Here is a 23888-nt window from a genome sequence, read left to right on the forward strand (position 1 = left end):
GCATTAACATTATTGTCATCGAGAACCAAAGGTGACAAGTACAGTGATCTGTTTAAAGTCAGTCTCTCCATGCAGTAGCCATTAGATCATATTGTCAGTATATATTTATTATGTTATATGTTATTTATATTATCAGTATAATTTACTATGTTATAGGTAACATGTAACATGGGACAATAAACTGAGGAATAGGTTGGATTGTTGAGAGTCAATCCAATTGCCACCTCTATCACTGATATACTGTGTGAGGTTTTCTCATCTGTGAAATGGTAATGGGAAAGAAGGAAGGAAAGAAGGAAGGAAGGAAGGAGGGAAGGAAGGAAGGAAGGAAGGAAGGAGGGAAGGAAGGAAGGAAGGAAGGAAGGAAGGAAGGAAGGAAGGAAGGAAGGAAGGAAGGAAGGAAAGAAGGAAGGGGAGAGGAGGTTAGAAGCCAAATGATATTCTATGTCAATAATAAGTAAAGTGAGAGTCATTATTCTATAAGCTCTTTGATTTCCTTTCATGCCAAATACAACTGCCCAGAAACTCAAAATTGATACTACTTGCACTTTATTTCCTTTGTATGCACACACTCATTTTCAAAGTCTCTCCCTTGATGTTAGCCTCAATTTATGACTACCATTTAACTGTGTTTTCACTGAATATGGTTTCTGGAAAGTGTCAAGTAATGATCTATTAAGCAAGGGGAAAGGTAAGCTAGAGAATCTTCTGACTTCCTGATGGAGAGGGAAAGGAGGATAAGAGACCATTAGCATCATTCTTTAATGCCTTCTGAGTGCCAGTTTCATCACTGACTTTTACATGGACCCAAAAGTAATTAAATCCCATGATGCAAGTTCCATTCAGGGCTTAAGAAAATTGATCATGAAAAAAAAAAGCCAACCAGGTAAGCAGACAAACTCCAAATCTGACAGTAACAAAGAATAATTAGGGCAAATATGTTTGGTATATAGTACACAGAGAATAATTTGTGTCTATTATAAATGAGTCCTGTGTGCAATCTGAGCTTTGGCTACTCACTATGCAATCTTTTATCATATCACCTCCCCAGACCTCAGTTTTCAGGGAGGAAACACAATATTGTGAAAGGAGAAACAGAATAGGAGAGAAAAGAGTGGAGTGGGTTTGAGTCACAGTTTTTCCATTAGGCAAGTGATTTCATTTCTGTAGGTCAAAAAATCCTTATCTTTAAAATAATTTCTAAAATCCCTTGCAGTTCTGAATCTTATATTCTTATGATCTACTAAAAAAGAATGCTAAAAAATACATATGTAAAAGCTTGGTCTCTCAGAAAGTGAGTGCAAAATTTCCTTCAAGAGTAAGAAATGATAAACTCTAAGAAATAAACAGATAAAGCCTAGATCGCATAGTCATGGTAGTTCCTTAGTAGAGGTAATTTGAGTTTTCTTTTAGGGGGTCTAAACAGCAGATCATTACCAACCAGTTCTCAATAGCCTCATGTTGTACATAGATATTATACTAGAAACAGAAAGAAATTGCATTGAGCCAGTGGAATATCTGATGGTGGTTCAGTTTGAAATTGAACAATGAATTAATAAATTTAGGGCCTAGCTTTCCATTTACTTTTCTGCCTCTCCCTTGTTTCTGGCTCCTTCTCACTCTACTTTTTCCCATCCTCCTCTTTCCAGACTCCTCTTCTCCTCCCTTCACTGTGCTTGTAATCTTTCTACTTGGATGTTCAGAAGAACTAGCCCCTCTGGTGTGAGGGCTTTCTGAGCTCTTTTCAGGGCTGCTCATCCACCTTTGGTGTCCACTTGTCACTCAACTCTCACCTGTGGTTCCAAGAAGCTGTAGTATGTGCCTGGTAAATCATCTCAGGTGACAAACCAAACCAGATCAAAGGTAACCAACAATCAAATCCATCGATGAGTTAGGGATATGTCTACCCTAAGCACGTAGAGACTGGATGAATGGGTGAATGAGAACAATTTGTTTTAATAGCCATAGAAGCAGCTAAAGAAGGCTCTGTGGAGCACTTAGAGTTTGGTCAGACATCAAAGACACCAAGGTCATCCACTGCATCTTGGGCCATCAACAGTCATCTTGGATTTTGTCCTGGTACTAGACTTTGATGACTCTGAAAGAAAAAGAGAGGCTAACAACTGTGCAGTTCTGCACTTCAGTCCAACTCATGGGCAAGTCAAGACATCATCCTGTGATGTCATTGGTCCTCTTCTAAAATAAAGGACAAGCAACACCACTCTTTCTACCTTTTCCCTTTCAGCTCCATCCCTGAAATATAAGAATGAGGCCAGAGTGGTAAAAACTCTAAGTAGGGGGCCAAATGAGAAAGCTCTGCTCCTTCCTTACTACACAGCCCTGGCCAAGTCTCTTCACCTCTCTCAGCCTGATCTTCCTCATCCGGAAAAGTAGAAGGTTGGGCTAGAGGATGTAAGTTTCTTCTAAGCTCTATAAATCTTCTGACTTTAGTTTCTCAGGATGTAAGCTGTGCAGAATCTCAGATTCTAGTTCTTCCAAGTGGACAGATAAAGAAGGTTGCCCCCTTTCTTGACAATTGTTCCACCCCTTCTTTCCTTTGTTTTTGTTAGGATATTGAGAGAATCTGGATGTATGAGTAAATTCTAGGCTGTCAGCGAGGCAATTTTTACACTCTCTTTTTAGTTCATGTCTATACAATGACAAAAGAAAAGTCTTAGTAGAGCATAAAGTTGGGCTGATGAGTGTGGGTGAAGGTTGCTTCAGTATGAAACTGGATAGAGGGTGATGAAATTCTTGAGCCAACTGTCTACTTTGAATGCCCCTGCCCTGTTCTGCTGTACTGAAAGGAAGCTTTCACTGGAAGAAAAAGCCAGGAGAGTTCATCATCAGCTCAGACTTGCAGGCCCATCCCTAGTGGCAAGCACTCTGTCTTTCCTGACATCTGTCAGTAAGCAATGAGTCAAATGTAAGTGATGGATAAAAAGTATGTGTATATATATATATATATATATATATATATATATATATATATATATATATATATATATATATATATACATATATATGTATGTATATCTATATGTATATAAATATCTCTCTGTGTGTGCATGTATGTATAGCCTTTGACTTAATTTGAGATTAACGATGAGAACTATTCCAATTACAATGACATATTAGCCCAGACCAGCAATGAGGTAGAAATCATTGAATGATTTGGGGGGTGGGAAAGGACTAAATACCAAACTTTTCTTTTACTCTTACCATTCATTTTGTCACATACATTTTGTTCCAGCACTTAGCACAATACCTGGCACATTGTTGTTATTCAGTCATTTTTCAGTTATCTCCAACTCTTTATGATACCGTTTAGAGTTTTCTTAGCAGAGATACTATAATGGTAGTGTACCATTTCCTTCTCTAGCTCATTTTACAGATAAGGAAACTGAGGTAAACAGGGTTAAGTGATTTGTCCAAGGTCACACAGCTAGTATATGTCTAAGGCTGGATTTGAGCTCAGGTCCTCCTGACTCCATGACCAGTGCTCTATCCACTGTGCCACTGAGCTGGCATACTGTATGTACTTAATAAATGTTTGTTGACTTGACTTGTGTGGACAGATGCTACCGGGAGAAAAGCTATCTTGAGCCAATTTTTCAAGTTGGACTTAATTAATCAAAAGGCATTTATTAAGCACCTATTATGTATCAGCACTAAGCTAGGTCCTTAGGATGCCAGTAAAAAGAATGAAATAATCCCCACTTCTTGAAAGCCTACATTCTAATGGGGGGACAATAAATCTATACAGTCTAAATACAAGATGAATAAACAAAAATATGTGCTAATTGGTTTGAGAGGAAGCATCCTAGCAGCTGGAGAGAGCTCAGGAAGGACTTCATGCGGAACATGGCGCTGAATTGGGTCTTATAGGAAGAGAGGGACTCTTTAAAGAATAGAAGGAATTCCCTTTTAGCTTTGTGGGACAACCAGTGGAAAAGCACAGAGATGAGAAATGATGAGTGTGAGGAACGGAGAGAAACTCAGTTTGGCTGGATCACTGAGCACAGAAGAGGGAGAAATGTCCAATCAGTCTGGATCATTTGTTTTATTTGGATAAGCCTGAATCTTGTGACTGGAATCAGAAGAAAGTTGCAGATTCATTGGCAGACCAGTGAAAGTCTTTTATGCTGGTTAATATTTTCAGAAAACAGATTTCTTTAATATATTTGAAAAAAATAAAATTTATTTCTGATAATAATCCCTGAAATTTATGCAACTTTTTAACATTATCTCATTTAAATGAATAAATTAAAAAATGAATGAGTAAATGACTTAAAAAGCATTTATTAAGCAATTTTGATTGTTAAATGAAATCTTATTCAGGCTTCATCATGGTCAATGAGGCAAACTCGGGAAATGAAAGAAAGGTAAAAGGATTTTGTTCACCACACCAAGGCTGCCCAGCAGATGCTTTTATAGACAGGAGTAAACAGCTTCCATATAAGGGCAAGAAGATCCTGACTGGTACACCTTTTCAATGAGGAGAGGGGGGTGTTGCTGCCTCAGCTCCTTCCCCATTACAGTATTTATTGAAGGTGGGATTAATGGGCATGCCTAAGGGTATTTTGTGGACAGTCACCCACTACAAGCTGCTTGCCCACACACCCAAAATCTAAAAGGTCATGGGGTCACTTAGACTAATGTACCACTGTGTGACTGTTACTCATGGTACAACACCACAATTGGACCTGTAATACTCCTCTAGCCTTAACTGCATCATCCTAATCTCTGCTGCTTTTAATTTGAGAGTCAGCTTGTAAATCAGTTCTTTGTACCAAGGGAGGTGCTGTAAACACAAGCAACCCACAATCCCTATGTGGATATACAATAGAAAATCCATAAACAGATACTTCAGGCATGAGAAATTGGGGAACTAAGAGGTTAGCCATTCCTATGGGGACCAGCATGCCTTCTCATCCTCCTGGAACTTGTCCCAGGATTTCTAAACTGAGTTTGTATGGGTATGAATGTTATAAAGTTGTCAGGAACCTAGGTGAAGCATTTTTGACCTACAAGAGGGCACACCCCTCCTCTCTTTGCCAGAAGGAAATATGGAGCTGTCCTATTTTGTTAGGCCACAGGTCTAACTAAGTGAATAGACCATGAAGATCCTTCACTGGATCTATGGTTTCATTAACAAATACTTGCAAAACTATGTTTATTATATTCAATAGTGTTATACTACATCTGGTTCCATACATGGGTAACCGTATGGAAAAGGAATATTCAGTCTCACTCACTAAGGGAGAAGTGAAGAAGAAATTTGGATGGCTCTACTCTTGTTCATAAGTGTGTGCTAGGAAGCAGGGTAAGTGTGGGCTGGAGGCCAAAGAACACCTGTCCCAACTCATACTTGCCCAACCAATTTGAAAGGAGCCAGTAATACACTTTTTTTGTTACACAAGAATTAAAATCCCAATGGGGCTATCCTAAAAAAAATTTCTCTCATATGTGCCAGACCTCCCAACTTAAGGAAAATTCTCAGAAGGCCCTTCTTTCTGAATAGTCACACTTCATTTCAAGAATAGGGTATAATTACATCCCATTTACTATGCCATTTCCTGACCTTGTGTCCCATTTTGCTCATAACACAGAACTGGCAGCCTGACAATTTGTTGCAAACTCAAGGTGGGGCAAGAATTGAGAAAGGTTAGTGATCTTTTCCAAATTAAAAGGGAATGAGTAGGAGGATTTGTTCTTTCTGCCCATGGCAGTACAATTTGGTGCTGTAACTAAGTTCGCCTTATTGATTGAAAAATAATAATCACATAAATCCTAGATGTCTGCCCCCACAAGCACAAGGGGCATCTCTTCCCCCAAGGACAAAGAGATACATATTCAACAGTTGGTCCAGTTAAAAGCACAGCTGGCATGGTGAATCAGACACACATATGCCCCAAGAGTGCATAAAGCTCAGACAACAAATGCACAGGAGATAGCAAGTGAAGGATTAGATTCTAATTATCAGGGGAAAACAAATTAGCAGCCAGAGACCCCCGATAGGTGCTGGGCTCCTTTTTCAGCTTAACTGAATGGAGGGGCTGATCAGAGGTCGCTTCTTCTGCTGGAATAAAGTCAATCATGGCAAGTTTCACACAGCAATGAGGTGACCAGACCATCTGCTCAGCAACCTTGGTGGCTTTCAGAAACCTCTACTCGGTGACTCAATTGGTCTTTGCACAGTGAACATATCCATGGCCTATAGACTTTGGCAATTCAATAAAGTCAATCTGCAGGTTTTCAAAGAACTGCCTACTTCTTTCCCCCACCCCTTTTGTCACAGTTTTCTTCCATAAGGAGTTAAAACGACAAGAAAGGTAGCTGGAAACCACACATAGGGCCTCTACATAAACAGGACAAACCTGTAAAGCCCGTAACCTTGTAGTGCAAGGTTGCCAAATCAGCATCTGTCCGAGCAGAAGTAATAAGCAACTTATAGAGCGGGTAACAGGCTCATAACACACACAGAACTAATAAAACAATAAAAATTACAAAAGGGTGACTAAAGTAATCTAATATAGCTGCAGTTTTAGGAGTTTCTAATCCTTTGGCAGCAGCCATGATCTTCAGGAGTTTGGCAAGCACCTCCTATGCACCTTTCAAACATCTGTGCATAGATCAGGGCAGGTTGTGGAAGTATTTCCTCAATCATCTCCAGGTTCCACGTCACTTGTAGAAATTATCTAGGTCAGGGGTGGGGAACTTGTGGCCTCTATGTCCTCAAGAGTGGCCCTTTGACTGAATCTAAAGATTTGCTCTGTGAAGTTTGGATTCAGTCAAAGGGCTGCACTTAAGGACCTAAAGGGTCTCATGTGGCCTTGAAGCTGCAGGTTTCCTACCACTGACTTAAGTAATGCTGCTAAAACCTGCTAGTGATGATAGGATATTTTAGTAAAATGTGACAAAAATCTAATCAGAATGACCTTTCAATAATTAGTTCATGCATTGAAAACTTGTTCAGACCTTATGGATCTAATTCATTTAATAACAGAGCTTTTCTCAAAGTTTGACACTCCATATTTATAAAACCTTTACATCTTTATCCTATCTCCTTCTTTTAAGGATATATCTTTTCCTTATATCCTCCTGAAAAAAATGAGATATATCAAGGACCTAATCTTATATAAGAACATATAGCCATTAGCAAGGGAATGGTAACCCTGAGAATTCATTTACTTAGTTGCTTAAAATATGGAGTTGACTACAAAATCATATTAAAAATTGTAAAAACTTTCATACTTGCTTCCTATTATAGTTGATCTGATGTTTTCGTATTAATTGATAGATATACTATTGCAATAAAAAACGCTACTCTTCATCCACCCTGATTACGGAAATTTACTATGAAAGAAAAAAAGGAAGGACAAGGTTATGACACTATTAAAACTGTCTCTTCAAGAGCACAAACTGACCTGACATAAGCCATAACTGGGGAAAAACTTAGCTCTGTGTGATACTAGGTCAGAGTCATAGTTAAGAGCCACTCATACAGCAAAGTTCCACATTATTCACAGAGTTTCACACCCAGGCTCATGGTTAAACAAGTGTGAAAATTTTCCTGTTCTGAATGAAAGTAGCACAATGGGGAAAGTGAGTCAAGAGAATCTTGCCTTTGCCTATATAAAGTCATCTTCTCAGCTTTCCCAGGCACAGACATCCACCTGTGCAGTTCCCAGACCACACTCCCTTTGGTCAGCACATGGCATTCCCTTGAATGGTGAACTATTTATTGGCTTAATGACAATTTGGACAATCATATCTGAAATCAAAACAGAATAATATCAACTTACAGTCCCAAGAGATTTTACCTCAAATAACAAACACTAATTGCAGCTTAGGGTTAAGATATTATTTTTTTCTCATGTTGCAATGACAGGTAACAATGAACACATATAGGGACAATTATTTATTCTTCATTAATAAAGTTTGAATAATCACATTCTGTAGTTTCAGAATACAGGAAATATATGATAGTTCACTACAAACCCTAGAAATGTGTTAACCACAAAGAACCTCCAATCTATATTACCTATAAACCACTAAGGCAAAAATGAAATCTTTAACCCTAAGATCTAGTTTTACTAAGTTGGTTCAGAGATGCAACTTCAATACATACTATTTATTAATAGGTTAAATATCATAATTTTCATAAGCAAGAGTTAAATAATCTCAGACAAAACTCACTCTTTACTATAAGCAAACTTATAAGTCCCCCCACTTTGGCTGAGAATAGTTCTAGTTGCTCAAAATTTATTACTTTAACATTTTACAACATGTTGTTAGCAGGATCAAAAAGATCTTATGATCCTTCATAAATAGAAAGCCTAACTTTACAGATAAGGAAAACTTAAGAGATCTTTGCTATTTTTTTCAAAAACAGTAAGTTATTATTATAGTATATTTTAAAGCAAAATATGCCCAATTAAATATTTAACACTTTTCAAACATTTTAACACCGTTCCTTTAACAGTTAAATTCATAATCTAACAGCATCCAGATTTAAAAACAAGTTACTTTTCTAATGATGTAATTGTAATATTCTCTGGGTATCATTTTTCAAGTTAACATTTCTGATGCAAAGATTTCTTAAAATTTACAATACAAGAAAATTGTAGCAGCGCAGTAATAACATACATAACATCATGTGTTTAAAACATGAAACAAGATTTATTGTCAGTCAAAGGACATTAATTCAGTTGAATGCACTTCCAAATTATCTTACATAGTAAATCATTCATTTTATCACTTTTGGCATTCCATACTGATTGCATTCAAGACCAATGTGGAGTAATTTTGATCCAATTATGCCTTGGACAAAACTTACTCGTGTAGTTTCTAAACATATTGCCATAATGCTAGATACTAGATGTCTTTTCCATTAAGACCAGATTTCCTCAAACAGTTCCATACTGCAAATATATTTAGACTGGCTGGTGGTGGCTGGTGGTGGCTACTTAGACTGGGGGAGTGGCAGGGACAAAGGTCTGGGGGGGGGACAGGTCAGAGGCGGGGGTGGGGGTGAAAGTTTATATGACAGCTAATTCTTCATGGGGGCCTCCTGCTAATCTGGAAGATGTCATCCTCTACCATAGCTTCCCACTTACAGTTTCCTGAAAATTCCCTTAAAGTCCCCCTCCCTTTTACAGAAAGAACATGCCCAACCCTTACCCCTTTTGTTTTCTAAATCTCCTTTTCTGGTCCTCAACCCTTTCTCCTCTGTCTTTCTGTACCACCCCTTTCATGAGGGCATCAAAATCTTCATTCTCTTTTTTAAAATGCCTTCTTCTCTGATTATTCCCTACAAAAATAGTTCTCAGGTGTGCCAAGGTCTTCCATTCTGAGAAACACAGATTATATGGACATTGCAATGATGGACAGTCTTGGTTTGAAAGTTCTGCCTAACATTCCTAATAATCCATTTTTTTAGGCTGTAGACTTTCAAGTCTGGTTCTTAGCATGCACAGCTGACAACAATCAATGGTCCCAAATTCATCTGGCCAAATTTGCTTTCCACAGTTATCTACATACCAAATCCAGTCCCTACTGGACATTTCCAGTTTAACTGGCAATTTTCTCTTGCCCCAAGCTTTGACAGCTTAGCTAAGAGGGAGTTGGCAGGAGGTTTACTCTGTGCTGATCCCATACTGATACAGGCATCCTCTCGCCTTTCTGTCTCTTGGCAACCAAGGGCTGGGCAAAACCAGTGTTCACCACTGCCCTGTCCTTTTCACAGGTACTACTCCTTTTCTTTGTGTGCAAATGAGAAGGAATCAATTTGGGGTTGAGGGTCTATTTTTCCTTATCCTTTCTGAGTTTGGGGAGTTTAATTCTCCAACTATTTCATGACTGCCTGACCACTAGGTAAATCCATTCCAATCCATGATCAGACAAAGAACAAAGTGCTGGCTGTGGAATAGGGTGGTGGGCTCATCCAGTGGTAGCTATGAGAGTGAGTAGCTCCTGGATGGCTTGTCAAATTGTTAAACAAAACCTTGGTTTAGGCCTCACCCTGGTCAATGCAGCAAACTCAGGAAAGAAAGATAAAATGATTTTATTTAACACACCAAGGCAATGTGCAGTTGTGTGTGACTGGTGCCTGAATTCATACTGTTTCCTGCTTTTATAAACAGGAACAAATTGATTCCACACAAGAGTCAAGCAATCCTGATCGGTGCCTGTTTTCAATGAGGAGATGGAATAAGCACCATCTCAGCTCCTCTTCCATCACGGTATCATAGGAAAATAAGATAAAGATGGTATTAGTGCACATGCCTAAGGGTAATATTTGGAGAGTCATTTCCTGCAGACTGGTTGTCCACATAGCCTAAATTTAAAAGGTCATGGGATCACTCTGTCTCTGTACCAGTAGCTGACTGCACACTATGTACAAAGGATTATGCTAAGTACTAGGGATAGAAACAGAAAGGCAAGACAGCTCTTACTTTCAAAGAGTTCACATTCAAAGAGGGGAAGACAAGACATATAGAAAGTCTCAGACACATCATTTGAGAAGGTCTAGTGGAATGCTTAGCGTCCGGCAGCAAAATAAATAATCATGTATTTTCTTTTTTATCATTTCTATTGATAAAAACATATCCACTTCTGATGTCGAATCACTTCACAGTACCAAGGACCTTGGGGCTGAGAACTTTCTTTTCATAGTCTTTTTTAGTTATGGCTACTGAGGAGGTGAGGGCTACAGTACTTTTGGAAGCAATGGCCAGATCTCATCCCAAATGAGTTGATTCTACAGATAATAGCTGAAAGTAGAGCTAGTAGTTGGTGGAGTGGGAGGGAGAATAGTGCTATACTCCCATGGCTTTTAGGCTTACCTTTTATCAGTGGCAGATGGTCAATGGTGGCAAAGGTGGTAAGCTTCTTGTCCCTGTATGATAGCTATATAGGCTGGTTTGAAAATAGTGTTGGTGATTTGGGGGTAAGGGGACTTCTGCTATTCCTGGGGCTCTTGGGTTAAGAGTCCTAGGTTGTCTCTACCAAAGTCTGAGGGGAGGCGATGGTCAAGATAGTGGTGGCAGTTTGACATGTATGGTACCTAAGATCTTTAATCTTTTCTTCAGGGTGTCCTGTGATGTAGGTAGTTCAAATATTATTGTCCCTGTTTTGCATATTAGAAAGCAAGTATGACTTTCCAAAGGTCACATAATCAGTAAGTGGCAAAGTCAGTGCTCAAACCCAGGTGTTGACTCTAAAGCCATTGTTCTTTCTGAGACTTCCTTTTATTGTAACAAGGGGCAAAACTAATTAAAGCTGAAAATCAATTTTGTAGTTTTTCTGATATAATTAACCTTTATTGATAATCATTTGTTTTCAGTGTCTGGTAATAATTGATTCACACCTGTTATATTGCAAATGTTTATTGAAATCCAGTCAAAACATTTTTCTAGGGGTATTCTGAATTTTGGAGGTTGGAGTCATTTTGAAAGTCCATAGATTCAGCCATGCCAATTACTGAAAGGCAAGGCAGAATATTCATCCAGCATGGCTTGAAAAATATAATAATCAAAAAAAAAGAGCAACAAGAACCAAAGCACCACATATTTTATTGTTCTCACGCTGCTGCTCAAACTCACAACTGTTGTTATGAATTTCAGACTAATCACTGGGAGACAGAGTGCTCTAACCATCTGTTCAGAGCATTGTGCAACCCTGTTAAAAGATTTACCACATATGTAGTCCTTTCCATTTAATATCACTTACCCTGAAACCATTCTAAAATATTTCATCTGTATCAAAATGTCATTGTGAATGTCAAAAAAATATATTTGAATGCTAACTGGCAAGGCTTGCCTTCCCCTTCCCCACCCCTGTGTCAAAAAGCACAGATAGTGCTAGAAGATATTTGGGAAAACATAACATGGGAGTTCATTTTTCATCTTCGTTCTGCAGCCTTGAGTACAGTCTCAATAGTGTCTCATAACAATGAATCAAGGGTTGACAGTGTTCCTTGTAAATACAGACTTCTATGGGTAATCAGATCAAAAATGACAAACACTTGGGGAACATATGACTTGGACAAACACAGCTTTGGACAATCAGCTTTAGCTAAGCATGTTATAAAATAGGCATTCTGTACTGTGAAAGAACCACTCAGATCATCTGACAATCAATAGCTGAGAAAAGGCAGAGATTATGATGACCAGCTATACAAAGCTGCAGGTTTGTCTAACACTCTAAATAGAGATGCTTTTCTCCCAGTACCACTACTCGCCCAAAGACACCCACAGTCCTTTACTCCCATTGTTTTGTATAAGCTATGATGAGCTGGTCATGCCCTAACAGAGTGACTTGATTCACAACGCACCATTTATTAAATAGATTACTGTGTTTCTAGAGAACAGAACAGCTGTCTTGAAGCACCTCCAAAATGCCACTCAGAATATGGAATTGATCAAATGTTAAAAAGTAAGCTGAAATTTCAGTCCTTGAGACTTCCGTGAAAGTGCTCCTCTGCAATGACTACTGCTGCAGCACTAGAGCTGTTACAGGAGCATCTGATTTGCAGCCCTGAGTTAAGATGACAGTTGTTGACTTCACAGTTGCTAATGGGATATGCTGAAGGGCTACATGAAGGACTTTCCTAATTTATCTGAAAAAGCTCCTATATAGACTTATGCACCTAATCATTTGCCTGCTCCTTGCCTGAAAATCTTTTTTTTAAAAAAGAATCTGAGATTAAAAATGAACCATCCAACCAACTTTCTATTATCAGTTCAATCAATCAACTAACATTTATTAGGGGCCTCCTATGTGCCAGGTACATGCTAAGCACAGTTTCATTTAGCCTCTAAAGAAGTAGCAATGACCAACTCAAATTCTCTGTAATTCCTCCTATGTCAAATGACAATGTGATACAGCAGAGAGAAAGCCAGCCCTGAAATTAAAAACACTTTTCAAGTGGTACCTCTGTCTCAATATTAGCTATGTGACTATGGGCAAGTCACTTAATTTCTCAGTCTCCTAGGCAACTAGCTGAGACTCTAAACTACTCATAGGTCTGCCAGTATCAAGTTTCTCTCCACTCCAATCCTTCTTCCATTCATCCATCAAAGTGATTTTCTTAAAGCACAAGGCTGCCTGTCACCATGTCACACCCTCAGTGTAGAAATTTCAGTGGCCCCCTATCATCTCCAGGATCAAATAGAAAAATTCTCTGTTTGGAGTTCAAAGCTCTTCATAACCTCTCACCCTTCCCCCAACTTTCTAAAGTTCTTATACGTTATTTCTTGCCATGGATTATTTGATCCAGTGACATTGGCTTCCTTACTGATACTTGAACAAAATATTCCAGCATATTCTGGGCATTTTCTCTAGCTGTCTCTCTACCTGGAATGCTCTCCCTCCTTATCTCTGCCTTCTGGCTTACCTGGCTTCCTTCAAGTCTCAGATAAAATTCTGTCTTCTACAGGAAGCCTTTCCCAATTCCTCTTAATTCCAATGTCTTCCCTCTGTTAATTATTTCCTATTTATCCTGGCTATAACTTGTTTGTACATATCTGTTTACTTTCTGTCTCTCCCATTAGATTGTGAGCTCCTTGTGGGCAAGAACTGTGCTTTGCCTAGTGCTTTTTGCATAGTGCTTGCACAGGATAGACCCTTAATAAATACTTATTGACTGACTCATCCACATGAGTGGAAGGAGTTTCCACACCAGGAACTTCCCACACCTGTGAAATCACAGCTCAAAACAATCAGCAAGCTTTTATTAAGTGCCTATTGTGTGCAAAGCATTTTGCTAGATATTGGAGATAAAAAGATAAATACAGTATGGGACATTCCCTGCCTTTAAGGAACTTGCACTTTATAGAAAAGAGAAAGTGTGCCTCCCCCACTGCATCTGATCCATGCCCAGATAACAAGGCTTTCAATAGACTTGAACTAATGAGCCCAATTTTTCATATTAGCAGCTACTGAACTTAAGGGAAGCCAAGATGGCTCCAGGAGTGGGGATTAAGTAGGAATTACCATAGGAGAGAAGAAGCCTTTGTACAGATTCCTATTGTAGCACTAATTGGAAAGTTAAATAGTCCTCAGCACTTAAGTACTTCCAGAAGTAGACTATAAAATATAACCATGTGAATTTGTTTATTTTTGAACCACTCAGGTTCTGTCACATACTTTTTTTTAATATGTGAGAAAATTAACATATACAGCATTTGACCAACTAAAAATCACACAGAGAAGGCTCTTTTTCCATTCATCCAGTGGCAAATCTAGTACAATTTCTTCTTAACATCTCTCTTCCTTCCCATTGCCAAATTTCAGTCTATTGTCTATTCTCTGACATGAAATGCTACCTTATTATTCCTGTCAACACTAAATCTGTCTAGAGGCTCATTTTTAATGGGGAATATTTTCATTCTCTGAATCTCATCTCCATCCATAAAAGCTCCCAGTAAACAGGAAAAAAAAAAAAGAAATAAGATGTTACCTAAAGAAACAGAAAAAATAGGGCGGAGCCAAGATGGCGAAGTAGAAAGATGCACATACACATAGCTCCGAACCCACAAACCACAGAACAGCTAGAGGGGACCAACCCAGGGCGAATTCTGCACCCAGAGACCATGGAATATTGGAGCGAGGGAGATTTCTGTTCCGGAGAGACCTGCAAACCTCTCGTAGGGGGTCCTTTGCGCCGTGGACTGGGCGCCGGGACAGGGAGCAGAGGGCAGCCCTGCCACGGCCACGGCTCCGAGAGGCACAGATCTGAGAAGGCTCCAGAGACGGGATCTCCAGCGGCGGCACAAGCCCCCCCCCCCACCAACAGGTGACTGACAGGGGTAGGTGAGAGAGTCTCTTTGACGGGTTGAGAGGGGAGTGGGGTGCCCCCATGGCTCGGGCTCCCCCAGGAGATAGAAGCTAAGAGGCGGCTACAGACAGGGGCTCCCCAAAAGGGCGGGAGCCTGGATCCATTGTGGAAGGTCTGTGCATAAACCCCCTGAGGGAACTGAGCCAGAGAGGCGGCCCTGCCCCTGACCACCTGAACTTAATTCTCACACTGATTAGCAGCCCTGCCCCCACCAAAAACCCTAAGGCAGGAAGCAGCATTTGAATCTCAGTCCCCAAACGCTGGCTGGGAGGACCAGGAGGCGAGGTGGGTGTGAGGAGAACATTCAGAGGTCAGGTCACTGACTGGGGAGAATGCCCAGAAAAGGCAAAAGAAATAAAACTATTGAAGGGTATTTTCTCAGAGAAAAGACACTTCCTCCCTTCCTTCCTGATGGGGAGGAACAATGCTTGCCATCAGGCAAAGACACAGAAATCGAGGATTCTGTGTCCCAGCCCACGCAATGGGCTCGGGCCATGGAAGAGCTCAAGAGGAATTTTGAAAATCAAGTTAGAGAGGTGGAGGAAAGACTGGGAAGGGAAATGAGAGGGATGAGGGAGAAGCATGAAAAGCAGATCAGCTCCCTGCTAAAGGAGAACCAAAAAAATCTTGAAGAAATTGGCACCTTGAGAACTAGCCTAACTCAGTTGGCAAGGGAGGTGCAAGGGGCCAATGAGGAGAAGAATGCTTTCAAAAGCAGAATTAACCAAATGGAAAAGGAGATTCAAAAGCTCACTGAAGAAAATAGATCTTTCAAAACTGGAATGGTACAGATGGACGCTGAGGACTTTATGAGAAAGACAGATATCTCAGAACATACCGCGCAGATTCGAAAAATGGAAGATAATGTGAAATATCTTATTGGAAAAACAACTGACCTGGAAAATAGAATCAGGAGAGACAATGTAAAAATTCTGGGACTACCTGAAAACCATGATCAAAAGAAGAGCCTAGACATCATCTTCCATGAAATTATCAAGAAACAGAAAAAATATTCCCAGATGCATTTTTATTTGTAAACAGTGATACCAGTTTTTGATTCAGATGACTCCATAACCTAGTGGGAGTGGGTAGGAGCAAGAAATCAGGCTCTAGATGGTCTCTATAGCAAATGCCAGCAAGTCATGGTTTAGACCTGGTGATCTGGGGAGACTGCTCAAATCACCACATTAGGTAAAATTCTGAAAAAGGAAAACCTTATTTTCAAGTAATACAAATGCCCTCCTACTCTTCTCTGAACGAATCCATTTCCCAACATCTTTCCTTGGATTTGATTAAAACATTATGTATGATGAATGTGCCTTCATTTTCCCATTGGTTGTGAGGTATATAGGTATCCTTTCTCACAGGAACACTGTACAATTAATATGAGGTTACTAAATTCTAGATTGTGCACTTACAGAGATGACGTTGTGCTGAGTCTGAAGTCAGGGTGACCTAAGTTCAAGTCCTGCATGTTATACTTCCTTCCTATGAGACTATGGACAAGTCATGTAGCCTTTTCATCCATTTCACCATCTTTAAAATAGGAATAGGAATAGGAATAGGAATAATAGTAATTAATAGTAATAGTAATATGGGCAGCTACGCAGTGCAGTGGATTAGAGCACTGGGCTGGGAATGAGGAAGACTCATCTTCTTGAGTTCAAACCCAACCTCAGATACTTGCTAGCTGTGTGACCCTGGGCAAGTCACCTCACCCTGTTTGCCTCACTTTCCTCATCTGTAAAATGAGCTGGAGAAAGAAATGGAAAATCATTCCAGTATCTTTACCAAGAAAAACCAAATGGGGTCACAAAAAGTAAAAGTCAAACAGACTGAAACAACTCAACAACGAAAAATGTAATGCTTTTAACATCAACCCCATAAGGTTGTTATGAGGATCAAATGAAATAAGGTATTTAAAAGTCTTTTACAATCTTTAACATGCTATAAAAATATTAACTATTTTTGGAGGGTGGCTATCACAAGGACTCACTGCTACTCCCAAAGGGACTATGGATAATACTGCATTCACTCCTTTTCCCCAAAGGGACACCATTGTTTTACAACAATGTAGAGGAATACACATAATTCAGACCAGAATTAGTCCTTTGGAAATTTGTCCCCTAATGATTACGGTGGCTTGGCTCCCTTTTCTTACACTCTTTGACTACTTAAGTCCCCCCCACCCCAGGGCCCTGGTGAAAAATTGCATAAGGCTTGAGTTATTGGTTCATGTCCAGGTCTCTCCAAAGCTCAGGAAAAAAGGACACTTGCTATTGTATAGGACAGGTCGTACTGCCTACCCATAAAAGAAATCCTAAACTCTCACAAACACTCATTGACACCACTTTTAAAAATGATCCAGTCTTATAACCATAGTTACAATCTGCTCAGATCCTGACACTCAAACCTCAGGAGACATTAGAGCATTTTGCAGAAAGGATTCTTGATTAGATGGTTTATATTTTACCTCAGCTTTGCACTATCACCCCCCCAAAAAAATATAATTTCTGGAAAACCAGATTGGGGTTTTTCATCCCTCCTGCTGTCAGCACTCATTTTCTCTGATGAGAAATTTCCCCTTGCTGCCAGTCAGGTTAATTCAGTGAACCCAAGCCTGCCCTCCAGACTTCTGATACTCATAATGGCCTTCCAAGCTTGGACATGTCCACCTTGAGGTTGATGTTGGTGACTTCCAGACTTCACAGTGGGCATTTTATCCACTGCACCACCTATCTGCCTGGAGCCCAGACTATTTAGTGCTGTTCGCTCTTTTCAGTTGTATCTGACTCTTTTCTTGGTAAAGATACTGGAGTGGTTTCCTATTTTCCACTCTAGCCAATTTACATGTAATTAAACTGAGGCAAATAGGGTTAAGTGACTTGCCCAGGTCCCATGGGTGTTACATGACTGAGGTCAGATTTGAACTCAGGAAGAGGAATCTTCCTTACTTCAGACGTGGCACCCCATCCAGCTAGGTGCCTTTGCCCAAAGTAGGTGCTTAATAAATGCAGGTTGATTGAATAATTGAGTATACTTATCCACGAAACTTGTAATCATTTTATTCAATAGGATTCCACCTAGAGATGTGGCAAATATCTGTGACCCATCAGAGGACATTCTTTCTGTTAACCAGGCTGCTAACCACAACCAATTTGGTGAGTGTTCCTTTCAGCTGTCATCTTCCCCATGCTCTTTTCCCACCTCCCCATAACTCCTGACTCTGAGTCACCCTGTGATTCTTCCACACAGAGTGGGAAATCTTTTTCTGCACTCTCACAGGCAAAGGTGAAGTCATTCCCTTGTTGGCACATTTGCCTGATGCAAAGCTGGCTATAAAATAGGATTTCATTGTTATTTTCTCACCACAAAAAGGACATTTTAAGGAGAAAAAGAGCTTCAGTTCATCTAAAATAAAGCAGTGGATAGTGTGGTCCTTTTGGCTCCTCAGCGACTCTGGGAGAGCAGGAAACATAAGGCACCTTTCCACTACTCTGAATTTCAAATGCCAAGTCAAGCAAAATAGAATTCAATGAAGGGATTACGATCATTAACTTTCCCTGGGAGTTAACTTATGGTCATTAACTTTCACTAACCCAAGGAGGTTCAGTGACTTGCCCAAGGTGACACAGAAGCAGAATTTGAACCTAGGTTCTCTGACTCCAGAGACAGTAGTCTTTCCACTATTCCACCCTGCTTCCAACTCTGTCCACCACAACACACTGTCTCTGATCTTTTCAGACTCTATGGACCTGGCCCTCATTGTGAGCATACCAGCAGAAAATGTACCAAGTGTATTAAGCCGAATATTCAGAACATGCATAATCTGTTCCTTGTAGCTGACAGTGTAGGGGTGGCCTCTAAAGAAAGATATTTGCCTGTACCAAACCCCATTTGCACATTATAAATGCAAGCATATTTATATACAGGTTGGTTATTGTTTTATAAAGCAGCAAAGTAATGAAATTTCTCATTACCATGCAAGAATTCACGAATTCAAAAGAGTAGGAATGACTTTGGAAACGCAAATTAAAATTGAAAATCTCTTCATGCATCAATCCTTGACTCAATACATGCTTCCATTAAAAATACGATAAAGCTCACAGATGGTGGCCTTGGAGCAGACAATAGGAATGTCTTTCAAAAGAAAGTGGCCTGATCTAAAGCCTTACTTGAAATAAAAAGGTTATACTGATAATTTGGAATGTTTACCAGGGTTTTCACAATTAAATCCCATAGCTAATAAGTCTAGCTTCTGTGTCTGATGTAATTATAAAGTGCATCCTAAAATAATCAGAATTTAGGATGAGACATCACTTCCCTAGGCCTCAGTTGTATAAAATGAAGGCACTAGCCTCGGACATTTCTAAAACCTATGAGAGTCTATGAATACCAAACCTGGGAATGGTATGACATAACATATACACACTAAACTTACCGGGATCTGAAACTCAGGGTGTTTTGAGCTGCTTAGTCAGGTTGTCAGAGAATTGTTGTGGGTCAAGAATAGTATGACCAAGCTATAAATATATTTAGAAGCAAAAGAGAATTTTGATGTCAAGTCCCTCATCTTCAAGGTAAAGAAACTGAGTCACAAAGTTACAATGATTTGCCTAGGGTCACAAAGAATAGGCAAGACTGACTATCAAGTTACCAGAATAGAGGCAGAAACGTTGATCTCAGAGACTGAGATGAAGCTACAATCAAAGTTGTGATTGCTAGACACTTAGAAGGGGAAGCATGGGTTACACCTTAGCTAATTCTTATAGGCTAAGTAATATCTTATGGGCTGGGATTGGGTAATGTTGGAGAAACAGGTTGGAGAAACAGATATTGGGGATAGCCACCAGAAATGAGAAGTGCTTCAAGGTCTCAAGTGTCAGAGTGTAGTGGCAATATCTTCTCCTTTTGGACCTTTCTCACAAGGTTAACCCTTGCTAGACTGACCCTCTGTTTTCACCATGAATTCTTACAGAAGCTGTACTTTAAGAAATTCCCAGTTACAATTTCCTAAAAATTGGACAGAGCCTCATTCTATAAGCTGGTGTTTACTGTATCAAGTAATACAGTTCAGAATGTCATTTCAATACCTAGGAACAAGTTAATGGCATGATTTACAGTGATGGGACCCATGACACACTAGTCTATATCATGTTAATAGAGGCATTTTGTTTCCTATTGCCACAATAAATCATAGAGCTAATTGGCACATCGTGCCTGAAACGTCATGCTTCACTAATCTACTAACAACCTCATTTGTTCCTAGACTTCTTCCTTGATGATTTAGGTCCATCCAGACCACAGTACTGTACTGCTCTGACAGGAAGGGTTTTCCATTGGTGGAGTAATAGTTAGAGCAGAACTGTGCCCCAGGGCACTACCCCTTCTCCAGATCCCTTTTGTGTGCTGTCTCCCCACATTCAAATATAAGCTCATTAAGGGAAGGGGCTGCCTTTCTTTTTGTTTCTGTTTGTACCACTAGCACTTAACACAGTGCCTGGCACTTGGGAAATGCTTAATAAAGGATTTATTTTGTGCCAATTAAAGGAGGGCAGATCATCAAAATGTGGAAGGAAGAAAGAAAGGAAGGAAACAAGTAACCAAGTTAGATCCAAAAGCACTCCAGGAAAGGTACTACAAAAGTGCTGCTTGTCACTACAGAGAGCACATAGCACCATTTGCTTCTCCAGCTTCTCCAGCGGGTTTCAGGGCAGTAAACTTTCCAAACTGTTCAAATCAGCAAGAACTGTTGATTCATAGGGGCTACAATGACAGTCATTTCCATTGCTCATTTCCAATAATTCCCCCTAGTCAGCTCTTCTGAGTTACTGGGGTATTAAATCAATGCAGGAACAAATGACAGGCCCACTGCTTATTCTGTGCATCTGGGTAGGCTTTGGAGCCACTGGTGCTGTGGACTGCTGAGATCAGGCCTGTCACATAGTTCACCTTGAAAGAATGAAGCTTCGGGAGTTCACATGCTCACTTCCAGAGATGGCTGTTTCCCTTCCATGCTCATTCAGGATTGATTTTATGGTGTTACTTCCAGGTTAATGCCATGGGAACTTCACTTCTCTTGTGAGCTCCTCTTTGCCTAGTTAGCAATTTAGCAAGTTAAGTGGAAGGCCATGGCAGACACAAATAAATGCAGTCATGCCATGCTGTTAATTCTTTGGTCTACCAAGGCAGGCACAGTGCACCATCTTAAAACAATGAATGTTTCTAAATGAAACATCAAGGACATGCTATTTTATCATTTCTTTGAGAATTATAGCTAAGCATGAGCATATCTATCTCTTCTTGATTTAGGATTTGAAAACACTTTCTCAGTTTCATCCTACCTTAGGGTCAAGCACTGCCGAATGTTCCTTATGACAGCCTTGCCATGTCAATGACAAAAGTCAGGAAATCACTGGTTACAACTAGGGTCTGGGCAGTCTATCCGTTTCTACCAACTGAAGGATTAATATGAATCACCACAATTGAATTCTTCCTTGTAGAAACTGAATTGATAAGAAAGAGAGAAAGGAAGAAAGGAAGGAAGGAAGGAAGGAAGGAAGGAAGGAAGGAAGGAAGGAAGGAAGGAAGGAAGGAAGGAAGGAAAAAGAAACAAAGAGGAAGAAAGAAAGAAAGAAAAAAGAAAGGAAGGAAGAAAAGAAAGAAGGAAGGGAGAGAAGAAGGAAGGGAAGAGGGAAGGAAGGAAGGAAAAAAGAAAGAGAAAGAAAGAAGAGAAAGAAAGAAAGGAGGGAGGAAGGAAGCAAGGAAAATTTCTATACTTCAATCAGAGAGCAGCACAGTGCCTTCTGCTTTTTTTTTGGTGGCCCAGATATATGATTTTTTTTTTTTTTTTTACTATGGAACTCCCCTTGTTGAAACTACCTCACCTGATGCAGATCAGCAATCCACCCATCACTTAAAGGCTTCAGGGCTTGTCAAGTGTATTGAGAGGATAAGGGCCACTCCTGTGATCACACTGTAGGTCCAAAGCTTGCATGGATGCACCTGAACCAGCTGTACTGGCACACCCTGGGGGAACATTGCCATTGGCCTTTCTCCTTTCTATCTGGAAACCCTTGCTCAGTCAGAGGAAAAGCCAATAGACCTGCTCCCCTGTGGTATGCTGGTGCACCTGGCCCATGCTCTTTTTATGCACACCTATTTAGCTAGTATGCATGTGACACTGGTAGTGCAGTGGACAGTGTCTCAGGCCTGGAGTCAAGAAGAATCTTCCTGAGTTCAAATCTAACCTCAGACATTTATTAACTGAGTGACCCTGAACAAGTTGCTTAACCCTCTTTGCCTCAGTTTCCTCATCTATAAAATGAAATGAAGAAGGAAATGGTAAACCACTCCAGTATCTTGGCCAAGAAAATCCCAAATGGGTTCACAAAAAGTCAGACACAACTGAAATGACTAAACAACAAATGGAACACAAGCTTTGATCCCACATCTGTCCAGTTCTGAGACCTACTCTCCATCAACAATGCCAGACTTCTCTACCTTACACTGATAAGTGCTCAAAGGACATTTATTGAGACAAATAAATGAATAATCATTCATTTAGCAAATACTACATGCCAATTACTATGCTGAAGTTGAGAATAAAGATATATAAGTAAGGCAGTTCCTGTTATCCGAGTTCCTATTTTTAATATGGAGGAAATACTCTGTATGGATGAAAGCAGGGTTGAATGACCTGAATGAACCAGGCCAGGCAAATCACATGATGCCAGGTACCAGGTGGATCTCAAAAGTCAATGGATCAGTGTGGTCCTTTCCCCTCACTCTGCTCTGGGTCTGCCTCTAGCTATACAAGGCAACCCAATTCAATCAAAAGTAAAAGTTCCTGAACCAATTATTTCTGACTACCTGCAGTTCTTTTAGACTGAAATATAACTTTCATTCCTCATAAACAGTACAAACTCAAATGGTCTAGGCCTCTTCCATCTCTGACAAAAGTTTCCCAGAAATATTAATTCATTGATAACACAATTACTGGCCATATACTCTATTGCCTTCCAGGGTAGACCAATCAGTCAGTCAGTCAACAAGTATTTGTTAAGCACTTACTAAACTCTGGGGATACAAAGAAAGGCAAAAACAATCTCTTCGCTCAAGGGGTCCACATTCTAATTGTTATCCTAACATGAAAATAAGGAGGTTAACACAACATTCATACAGAATAGATGGAAGGTAATTTCAGAGGGGAAAAAGCCAGAAGTGATTGACTAGGATAGGATTCCTATAGAAGTCAGGATTTTAGCTAAGTCAGAAAGAAGGCCAGGAAAATTAAGAGGTGGAGGTGATAAGGGAAAGAAACAACCAGTGGAAGAAGGAGACAATTATGCTTGGAGGGAGGGACAAAGAGAAGAAAAGTACAGAGACTAGAAATAGGGTGTCATGTAGAAATAACATCAAGGAGGCCAATGTGCCTTGATCACAGAGTGCATTGAGGGGAATAAAACTGAAGGAGAATAGAAAGATAGGAAGGTATCAGGTTATGAAAGCCTTTAAATGCTGAACAGAAGACTTTAAATCTTCACTTTCTTATGGGAGAACCATTAGACTCTATTGGGGTGGAAGGAAGCAGGGAACAATCAGACCTACACTTCAGGAAAATCACTTTGGCATTTGAGTAGAGGTGGAAAAAGGAACTTAAAACAAGGAAACCATTTAGAATGTTATTGCAATCCAGGTGAGAGGAAATAAGGGCCTGAACTAGTACAACTACTCTGAAAGGCTCCTCCTGCACAACTCCTGCTGTCCCAACGTCTGTCCCCCTGACTTCTTCCCATTCAAATGATATTGTCAGAATAGTTAGTCAACTTCCACATGGCATACTAGTCTTAGGAACAACCCAACATGACCGCCTCCTCACCATCCTTTCCTTCAGTGACAGAGGAAGCCTTAAGATTGGGTTCTGTGAGCACCTTAAGCCGTACAGTCCTTCTGATGTGTTCATTAATGACACAAAAAGGTTTCAGTAAGGAGAGGCCCTCTCTATGCAGTTCTGTTCCCTGGTTAAATTTTCGCTGAAAAT

At 40.0% G+C, this 23888-nt stretch overlaps 1 protein-coding gene across 4 annotated transcripts in view; it reads left to right on the top strand.

Annotated features, from left to right (window-relative positions):
* B3GALT1 (beta-1,3-galactosyltransferase 1) overlaps positions 1–23888 on the top strand; it is a 722358-nt gene that overhangs the window by 582094 nt on the left and 116376 nt on the right. For 3 of the 4 annotated variants that reach the window (XM_072612208.1, XM_072612209.1, XM_072612210.1), the window contains exon 4: positions 17921–18006. The exons of the other annotated variant lie outside the window; for it this stretch is intronic. The gene's annotated coding sequence lies outside the window, so the exon portion shown is untranslated. The remainder of the gene's footprint in view (positions 1–17920; positions 18007–23888) is intronic. 4 annotated transcript variants of the gene reach the window in all.

This window comes from Notamacropus eugenii, chromosome 5, assembly GCF_028372415.1.
Source record: "Notamacropus eugenii isolate mMacEug1 chromosome 5, mMacEug1.pri_v2, whole genome shotgun sequence".
Lineage (NCBI taxonomy): Eukaryota > Metazoa > Chordata > Mammalia > Diprotodontia > Macropodidae > Notamacropus > Notamacropus eugenii.